The sequence below is a fragment of the Paramormyrops kingsleyae genome, chromosome 7, assembly GCF_048594095.1.
Source record: "Paramormyrops kingsleyae isolate MSU_618 chromosome 7, PKINGS_0.4, whole genome shotgun sequence".
Lineage (NCBI taxonomy): Eukaryota > Metazoa > Chordata > Actinopteri > Osteoglossiformes > Mormyridae > Paramormyrops > Paramormyrops kingsleyae.
The window spans coordinates 21,553,802-21,562,457 of record NC_132803.1 but is presented as its reverse complement, the minus strand read 5'-3'; the positions used below and the strand labels follow the sequence as shown (position 1 = coordinate 21,562,457).

Genomic DNA, 8,656 nt, shown 5'->3' with positions numbered 1-8,656 from the left:
GGCATTGTGCAAGAGTGCAGCATTTTGCGCTCAAGGATAACATTCAAAAACTTATTTGCACACAGCCTGACCGTCATGTCTTAAGCAGAAATCCAGTGACTAGCTGTATGGCTGCAAGTCATTCTGAGCACCCATAAAATCCTGAGCGCTGTCTGTAGTGGCAGCCCCTCGCTCTGCGCCACCTACTGACACAGACATGACACCTAGTCACACTGCACAGCCTCTAGGGGGCAGTCTAACTGTAGGGTGTGGAAAAAAGCAACAAACTCACCATAGCACTTTAGCAAGGGGGAGGGGTCCAAAAACCAGACTCATGGCTGACTGAACATGACATCTAGTGGAAAAGCCAATGCATGAACAGGACACACTGAAACAGTCAACATGAAGACTCGCAGGGCGCCTGGAAACAGACAGTAAAAGGTTACAGCCCTGATTTTAATAGATTCCATAACATAACATGCATCTACCACAGGTACAACCCCACCTCACTGAAAAAGTGATGTTCTGCAGCCCAACCAAAATTCACTCCGAGTTTTTGTTTACACATCTTATAGTGTAAAGATTTATCCTTATGAGCAGGTAATTAAGTTAAAATTTAGTAGTCCTGCTTAATCTTTATGTACCCAGCTACACAAAAATACATCAGGAGGGAAAAAAAAAAAACAATTGAAGAAACAGAAACTGCAGAAATAAAGCAGAGACAACATCTGTTACTAGAGGTGAACCAATCAAATATTCAGATTGGTATTGGCACAGATCCAGACTATTTGACTGATCAGGTTTTGGCCATATGTGACATTCACATCTGATACTTTAGTTTTTCTTCGGCAGTCTGTATGAAGATACCTCGCATTTAAGTCAATTTGTACAATCAATCGCACAACAGTTATGTGGCATTGAAGTTGAACACTAACGCTGGAACCCGCCTGCTGGCATCATGCACATACCATTGGCAGTAGGGGGAGTGCAAGATCAGCGGAAGAGGGGGACAATCTGAAAGTATTTTCAGCTTTTAACAAATAGTAACAGTGAAATGTAGTCTTTGCAAAATCAAAGTTCTGAGAGAGGGAAGAAGTGTTTAGTGGAAAATCCCATGTGATTGTGAGAGACATGAATAATACGAAAAACAGCAATGGATGATTTGGGACTTGCTAGCTTGGACTGATTTGTGCAGTCGCTACAGCTTGTGATACACGAGGGGCTCCGATTGCACTGAAGTGTAAGTGATGCTGTTTGCCAGTGGGAGAAAAATTGTGGGGCATTTTAAGCATTCGGCACTTGCATATCCTCACTTGGAAGATATTCGGATTGAACTCCAAATGCCTCAGAAATGCTTAAAAAGATGTACGAATGAGGCGACGTTTCCAGATGCCGAAAGATTTTTTGGCATACATTTTTTTATCTGTATTTATTAGTTTAAAAAAACATATGGAGAACACAGAGTTTATATTTATTATATTAAAATATTAAAGAAAAAAAACTCTAATTGTAATCTGTATAGGTATTGGCAGTCGTGTATTGGATCAGAACTGAAAATGTGGATTGGCCCAAAACCATAATACTGTAATTTGGAAACGGAATCGTTTGGATATGTACAATGGGGGGGAAACGACCACAATTAAAACAAGGGCACAGAACTAATGGTGCGTTCGATTATTTCTCTCCAAGTCGGAACTCGGATGAAAACGTCACGATACGTCACGAAAAACATCACTTCCCGTCGGAAACACGCCCCTTTTATGACGTTAAAGTCGGAGAAGATTTTGTGGTCCGAGTTGCTCCTGTGACGTAATTTCAACATGGCGACTTGGTTTGTTTGTAGTTTCTTTACCGTTCGAAAAATGAATACCGCTATGAATGTACTAAAATATTTTATAAAGCTTTTAATGTGGTTCATGTGGTTTGACTAATTCGTGTTTCTTGTTTGTCTCTCGGAAAAATCTCCATTTTCTTCATTTGGAAAACTCCAAATCTGCTAAAATATAAAGCAACAACACACAGCAACGTGTTCATGGAGGCAGCCATGTTTGTTCCGAGATGTGGGTAGCTCGAACGGGAGATTGTCGGACGTGATGTCACTCAACTCGGAATTTCCGAGTTCCGAGAGAAAAACGAACGCACCATTATTCAAATGGCTGTCACTATGCATGAAAGATGACTTAAATTTCAATAAATGACAAACAGGACATTCTCATGTTGATTCACTAAGGTAATTTCACAAAACAGGATACGCTGCAAAAAATACCAATGAAATACAATTCCAAAACCCCACCTAAATCTCAAATTAGCAGTAATTTGACCTTTAATAAGAGTATACTTCCATTGGCTGCCATCATGCAGAGATAATCATGTGCAATCCACATGAGAATACTGTAAAAATGTATTTCCAGTTACTACTTGATCTCTAAGAAAATGTGGGAGAATTGTTCCTTAATCCCCTTGTAATTAAAGTTTCCCTTATGGGCAACACGGACGCAAGTCAATGCCGCTACTCAAAGATCTATTACTAAAGCATACGAACATGGTATAGTTACAACAGCATCATTCACTCCTCCCAAAAGGACAAGTCACTCATTTGGTACCTTTGTCCTATGTTAGCTTTCTGTTCCTATCTCTTATGTTAAATGCGTCGGTGCTGACCCGTGTCTTAAATAAGCCATATAAATACCCTCAAAACAATTTATCATCCAATTAGTTTCTTATCTCTTGGTTACCTTGTTAGGCTTCCTTATCCATTAAAAGATTGGTTTTAATATTTTTGGTGTGGCTTTCTGGACCTCTCTTTTGACAGCATACTTCTCGTTTTCAATTTAAAAAAATTGTAAAATAAACCTCAAGAGAATTCTTAAACTGAATTGGTCTCATCTTGCTTTACATGTCTGGGCATGCCTTGCTGGTGGGAAAAAAAATTGTTTACAGAGAAGTTCTTGACAAAGTCAAAAAGCCTTGATACAGTACACAAACTTATGTGGTGCTTTCATGATTTTTAAACTTACAAAATGAGTCGGTACCGACCCTAACACGACAGCATGGTTAATACGAACACAAAACAGAAGAAACTTAATAATACAAAAAGGAGGATTTGCAAGGTCAAACAATCACTAAAGCAAATGAAACCAATAGAAATCAAGTGATACTTTCAAAAAAAAAAAAAAAAAAAAAAACCTGTGCAAGAACATGCATGTGAGTGTGTGTTTAGATGCACGTCGGGCAAAAAGAGACACTTTCAGTGTGTTCTTTACAAAGATATTTTCTGCAGTGGAAGCACGATGTGTTTGTCTTTCTGTCCTTATTGCTAGGGCAGACCTGACACCTCTTCCTTTTAGAATCTGGTGGCCTCAGTGAGGCTGTGGCTTCGGCTGTGCTGGTTGACTCTGAGGCAGGGCTGGCTGAGGAGGATACTGCCGCTGACACTCTTCGTCTTGCTGACGGCGCGCTGGGTGAGCTCTGCAGCTGTCTGACCAGGGCTGCGGCAGCCGGGTCTCGGGGGACCCGTTCCCTTCGCTGTATGTGCGCCTTGACCAGACAATTTCCTAGCTCCTCAAGAAACAGTCTCCGCTTGTGTTTTTTGGTTGAGTTCCACCCTAGGTGGATGTGGGTCCACAACACAAATGCATTGTATGCAGACACATCCAGGATATTATAAAACACAACCATTGGCCATCTCCTGGTCATTCGCTGGCAAGTGTAGGTGGCAGTCAGCTTGTCCAGGTTGTCCACTCCTCCTTTGTTTTTATTATAGTCCAGGATAATTATGGGCTTTTTGTCACTTCCTGATGACACAGCTGTGCCTTTGTGAAAAGTGGACATAAGTATCACATTCTGGTTTTTTTTTGGACAATATGAAACAATAGTGGTGGTGTCTGTAAAAGCAAATTTTGAAGAAAGTGGAGCCCTGTCCTTCACCTGCAAAATTTCAATGGGCAGCTCAGGTTTATTTTTTCTTATTGTGCCCACCATGGTAAGTTTCCTCCTGAGAAGCTCTTGTCCAAGGTCATAGCTGGTAAAAAAATTGGCACACGTGATATTATGACCCCGCAGTCCAAAAGTCATATCGAGGACTACACGTTTTCCTTGGTTCTTCTCAGGGATGCCACTCGCAGGTTTGCCTGTGTAAATCTGTAGATTCCATGCAAAGCTGGTTTTTGCATCACAGACTGCCCAGATTTTTATACCATATTTGCCTGGTTTACTGGGCATGTATTGCCGGAAGGGGCATCTTCCACGGAAAGGGACAAAACGTTCATCTACTGTTACCTCTGGCCCAGGGTTGAACATCAGTGAAAGGCGCTTCACCCATCCCTCCCAGACATCCCTTATGGGAGCAAGCTTGTCAGATTTTGCTTTAGTGTCTCTGTTGTGAAATCTGAGGACTCTCGTTATCATTTGAAAGGTCTGAAGTGACATTGTTGCCCTGAAAATATTTCTGCCTGTCGACGTGTCCCAGAGACTTTCAGTGGCCTCATTGCTGGACCTGTACACTCCAAGAAGAAGAAGAACACCAAAATAAGCATCCAGGTGTTCCTCATCAATGTCATGCCACATGTCGCCATAGACTTTTTTCCCTTCCAGGTTTGTCATAGCCATGATTACTTTTTTTAGCGACAATGGCATAAACAGATCAAAACAAGTCTTGATGTCACTTACTCTCGTCAAAGCAAACCTTGTGATCCCGGGGATCTTCTTGATTTTTTCAGCAGCTGTCCTGCCATGTACATCAGGAGGTACTGAGCTCCAACAGATGTTGCCAATTTCGGATTTGACTGCGGGAGCAGCTTCGGCACCGGTGATGACCTCCTCAGACTGATCAGGCGCATCTGTGTCTTCTGATTGATACTCCACAACGTCTTCCTCCTCAGAAACCTGCTCATCCATATCACTGTACTGCTCTGTGTCCTCTGCCACATTTTCAGCCAAGACATGATCCATTTTCATAGGCTGCAAACTGGAGATGGGTACTCTGTAAGTCACCAGCTCTAAACTGAATTGGTCTTGTGTTGCCTTACATGTCTGGGCACACCTTGCCTTTGGGTGTTTGTTTTGCTTGCTTGCCCAGGGAGAGACAGTGTGCTTATGATTTCAGTTTGGGCACTAATTGTCGATTTATAATCTTATTTTATAACTGAGACATGACCCAAACACCATAGCAGTTATAATATTAACCAGAGTATTTATAATTTAGTGAAAAAAAAATGTTTAAACAGGGCTTGTCCTTTAAGGTGCGCAATTGCGCGTGCACGCCATCACGCGCCTAAAATGGTGAAGAGCTGCACAAAGAAATGCGCGCCTATCAATAAAAAGACATGATGTTTTTATATTTCATCTTGACTTGCTGCCACGTACGCTTTCCACTACTATTGCATTTGAAATCAGATCAGTTATTGTTAATATTGTATAGGTTTACTTTATGAGTAACATTACAGTAATGGAACTTCAGGAAGCATTACATTACTTAGCAGCATATAATAGGTGACTTCTGAATTGTGGCGCATCTGTTAGCCTCTAATTATTAACAGTATTTCGATTCTTTTCAGAAAACACTTCATTGTCTAATACTCGGTCGTGAGATATTTTAGACCACATTTTATGACCGTGAAAATGTATGCATGCATTTTCTCCGTCGTCAATACGTTGCCAATAAGCCTGCCTGCTTTTGTTGGCTGCAGTGGTATTGGACTTTCTTTACAGCGTTGATTTAAACTCCTCATAACTTTGCGTAATTAGCATGCAGTCTTCCGCCGTGAAACATATAGATATCGCGCTATGAGTCAAACGGCGCCTTGTGTTGCCGAACATGCTCTACATATGTGAATGTGCACAAACTCTAATGCAGTTAACACCGATTTAACTAACCAACTTAACTGGCGTCGTAGAACTGCATTTATTATGTCCGTAGATAGATCGATTAGAATGTACACACACACACACACACACACACACACACCACGCATATGACCTGTACAAAATGCATGCATGAGAAATCATGGTAATGTATTCATGTACATGTATGTCAGGGTTACCCAATGCCACATTTGATTTGCTCAGTTGTGTATGATGTGTATTGTGGCCCATATAATCTTAATATTATGGTGCTTTTCCCTTCTGAGCCTTCTGCAGCAAGTGTTATGCAAATTGAGGACAATCTCCAAAGTATTGATGCAAAAGAGACTGAATTCTGAATTGCAAATTTTATTCACCAGTAAAAAATGATTCACTTTAAATGGGTTTCTACAAAATATGTTAAAGCATTAAAACTAGGACAAAATTCTCAACTAACACTAGAACTACAAAAAACAGAAATATGCACAAATACAAGTACTTTCAGTACATTGCACAAAAGTCCGACCACATTTTAGGCGCACAAAAAAGGTACAATTGTGCACCTAGCACTTTTAGGGTGCACAAATTTGTGTGCGCCTGCATTTTTCAAAGGACAAGCCCTGTTTAAAGAGGTTCCTGACAAAGTAAAAAAAGCCTTGATGCAGAACACAAATTTATGTGGAGCGTTTATGCATTTCAAAAACTTAAAAACGGGTCGATGCCAACCCTAACACCACCTACTTATGGGTCAAAGCCTCGGCAGATTTCAGCGTCCTGGCTGGTAAAACTCCGTCTACAATCACAAGCAGAAAATATATTTACTACCATTTACAAGGGTTGAAAACATTTGGATCGAGGATTTACATGCATCACGTAACTTGGATGTCGAGCTAACAGTCATGCGGAGTCCCCATTCATTTAGGAACTGAGCGTAGACATAGCTCTGGTTTACTTTCCGCCAACTAATGAAGCAAATGCGACATCGAAAACCGCACTGCAACGCCTCTAGTGGCGGATTTCGTATTTGAGTGCAAAAAACAATAATCCAGTTTATCAATCTTTAGCCATCCATCTTGTAAACCAAACGTTAATACATTAGTATTTACGATATATAATAAACTGCACCCAATGCCTGAGAATTTTAACTATATGGGTAAATTTCGTTCAGACACAGCCCAAGTTAGTGAACCGGCAGGAGGGCTAACATGAGTCAGCCAAGATTTAAAGTCTGATTGCGCGCAGAATTAAGTGTAGAATACGTATGTTTAACATCGCGTTTTGCAGAACTGCAATAACAAAAGAGTAAAGGAACCGTACATGACAGCAACCCCGCACATTTAGTGGATAAGGAAAATTCAAACTAACCTCCACCCGCAGTCTCCGCCGGAAAGAGGACGGCAGCTTCTTTACGTCACATTTTATAGTACACGAACTACGGCAAGCGTGCAGGACAAACCGTACAAAGCGATTAACCCTTCGGCGACCGTAACTTGTATGAAATGCTGTCCCGCCAAATTTGACGTGCTAAGAAAATGTTAGCAAGACAAATACCCGGCATCGAAATGCAAAATAATACTCTATACATCTATGTATTTCAGAACTATCTTATCACAACAACATGTATTTACCTGGTTTTTATACGGGATGCTGTGTAATCACACACCAGTTGCTAAAACCATAGCACCACCTGTTGTTTTACTTCAGGGGTGCCCAACTCCAGTCCTGGGGGGGCGGAGCCCTGTGTAGCATAGTTCTTTCCCTGTTCCACCATAAATGATTCAGTTCAAGAGCGGTGTGGTAATTAGTACAAGGAGTTGAATCAGGTGTGTTAAATGAGGGGAAACCCAAAAATGCGCAGGGCTCCGGCCCCCCAGGACTGGAGTTGGACAACCCTGGTTTACTTGTTAATACATTTTTAATGTTATTTTTAATAACATATTTCCTGCAAAATTGCATCCTTTTCACAAAACAGCAAACATAAAACCAAATCTTCAAATGGCATTCAAAAAACTTTTGACTTGTCTATCAAAATCAAATCATTCTCTCAAAACTATTTCACCTTTGTCTGAAAAGTTAACACTACTTTCAGGTCACACACAAAGCCAGTTAATACATACACTACTGAGCAGTCATTACACAATAATAAAAATAATAATAATAAAGTGTTCATGACATGGCAGGAAAAAATCTTTGCTTGGGTCTTTTGAATCTTTACATATATAGTTGATTGTAAAGTATCAGTACTGGAAAAAAGATAGCTGTTCATTAAGCAATGTATGATCAAAGCATATAACATACTTTTTAGTAAACATACAGTTTACTGCAGGGATCCTCAACTATTTTTCCCCGAGGGCCAGATTTTGTAAGCAACATGACAAAGTTTACAGAGCGGGGGTGGGGGGTTGATCCAGTGGTCCAGATTAAATGATATTTTCTTGTAGATGCCTGTAGGCGACCCCTGGTGTACAGTATGGTACATGTATGATCGTCTGCATTGATCATACTGTAACACTTTAGCAAGAATAAGGATGTGTTTTAGCAATTCAGAAAAATTGCAACAACAATAATCGCAAAGTCATACAGGAGATGTGGCTAGGGTCACTTTCTTGTTTATTCTTTGAAATGGCTGTCAATAGCGTTCTTTACTTGAAGCTTCAGACCTGTGGGTTTGAATAATTCCAGCTACCTACTGATTCTTCATAGTGTTCATCTGTATAATACACATGCCCTTTGAATGACAGTTATCTGTTTCTGTACCATTTAAATTGCTATAGAAGAAAATACCAGAATGAAGCCTTTATCTGCATATACTAAAATTTTCCATTAAAAGTAACCT

At 40.5% G+C, this 8,656-nt stretch overlaps 2 non-coding genes across 2 annotated transcripts; both read right to left on the bottom strand.

The window, feature by feature from the left end:
• Positions 1-102: 102 nt before the first annotated feature.
• Positions 103-235, bottom strand: LOC111847103 (small nucleolar RNA SNORA17). Its single transcript, XR_002839019.1, has one exon. It is a non-coding gene; the product is annotated as a small nucleolar RNA SNORA17 (small nucleolar RNA).
• A 6,466-nt stretch (positions 236-6,701) lies between these two features.
• LOC111847102 (small nucleolar RNA SNORA17) lies at positions 6,702-6,836 on the bottom strand. Its single transcript, XR_002839018.1, has one exon. It is a non-coding gene; the product is annotated as a small nucleolar RNA SNORA17 (small nucleolar RNA).
• Positions 6,837-8,656: the final 1,820 nt, after the last annotated feature.